The 1,622-nt window shown below is 38.6% G+C and overlaps 1 long non-coding RNA gene across 1 annotated transcript; it reads left to right on the top strand.

The window, feature by feature from the left end:
* The first annotated feature begins 398 nt into the window (after positions 1-398).
* Positions 399-1,349, top strand: LOC126928420 (uncharacterized). Its single transcript, XR_007716637.1, has 2 exons — positions 399-843; positions 953-1,349. It is a non-coding gene; the product is annotated as an uncharacterized LOC126928420 (long non-coding RNA).
* The last annotated feature ends 273 nt before the right edge of the window (positions 1,350-1,622 follow it).

Raw genomic sequence — 1,622 nt, 5'->3', positions numbered from 1 at the left:
CCCATGTAAGAAATCGAATAACCTATTTCAACGGTGCTTTAATCTCATCGATGAAGCATCGATGCAACGAAGGAGCATCGTGATAGCCGCAATGCGGATCCGTTGAACAAAAATTTCCTGGTACGGTCGTTTTCGTAATGTTATTAACCGTTTTAGTGTCGGATGTTTCAAGACTCCGTATCGGTTTGTGCTGTGCAGCGCGATAGCGCTTCGTTTATTTATTTGCGAGTAGTACCGATCGACGCGATCGCGCTGCCCCTTTTTCATCCTGTTTTTTTCATCGAAATATACCGTTCGACGTGCTCGCGCTTCATTTCATCGGTTATACTGGAAGCGTTACAACAAACACTCAAAAGTTTGCGAAATATTTATGCTCTGCGTTTCGTTTGTGTGATAACATTCTATAATGCAGGATTTGGTTTTCCGATTCAAGAGGTAATTTTTTATATTGGTTTTTTTTTTATTTGGTTTATGATTATTTGAAAAACGAGTAATTACGAGAGGAAACTCTGATATGACTCGCGACGAGCACGCTTGAGCGCGTTGCGAATTAATGATCGTGACCATACATCGTGGCACAATTTACCACGGTACGCGAATAGAGTGATCACGCTGCGTGGCGTTAAAACGGTTAGCGTAACTGCGCGTACGATTGTCGAGTGACAAAGATATTGACGCTGGTAATCGTTTTCAGTGCATTTAGGAGGAAACTGTACTGATTTCGAAGGACGATCTGTCTTACATGGACAGATGTATGTGCCGGGACCTTGGATTTGCATACACTGCATATGTTACAATTCGAAGTCAACATCTTGCGGGCGTCTCCGCTGTTCAATTCCTGCGGTAAGTATATGCTCATTCTAAGAGCAACCAGCTTAACACAACCATGAGAAACTAAAGTACACCGTTAACGCTTGCATGCTGGTCGTTAAAACACATGCTGCGCGAATAGGGTACACAGCGATTCATTTAACTCGCCTTGAATTAGTTTTAGAAAGACAAACATGGACAGGGATAATTTTTGTCACGAGTCGTTTAATTTATTCGTTCATTAGAACGAATTAATTTACACCTGCTGAGATCGCGATTGATGCGACAAATTCGAAATCTTGTTCCATATAAATATTTTTAAACAAGCACGTCGTAAGCTTTGTATATTTTTTAATCGCAACGAAACTGTTCAGAGAAATGCTGAAATTATTAATTATAAAAGGAGATTTCTACGCATCGTTGTAAAAGTGTCAGGGAAAATATTCGTGAAACAGTTACGTTGTTACAAGTTCTACAAGAAGAAATATCGAAAATCACGTTCCACTTATTCAGTTGCACGTGTAAAAGGTATCTTGCGTTCGCGCAAAAAATCTCTGAAGGATACATGCTTTATAATAATTGGAGTGTCGAAGTTGTTACACGGATCGGCGTACACGTACCTTTTAATGAAACTAGGTTACTCATTCGTTATTCGTTCCTAATTTTCAGCTTCACGATTTTTACGCAATAAAATTTTATACACCTGTTCGGTTTATAAATGATTCAATTCAAATTTAACAGAATTAAAGTTGAAATAATCATTTGTACTTCATTAAAAGGTTCTTTCAGCATCTCGTTTCAATATTTTTATT

Source organism: Bombus affinis, unplaced genomic scaffold (assembly GCF_024516045.1).
Source record: "Bombus affinis isolate iyBomAffi1 unplaced genomic scaffold, iyBomAffi1.2 ctg00000930.1, whole genome shotgun sequence".
Lineage (NCBI taxonomy): Eukaryota > Metazoa > Arthropoda > Insecta > Hymenoptera > Apidae > Bombus > Bombus affinis.
The sequence above is the reverse complement of the archived record's forward strand: the minus strand, read 5'-3'. Positions and strand labels throughout refer to the sequence as shown.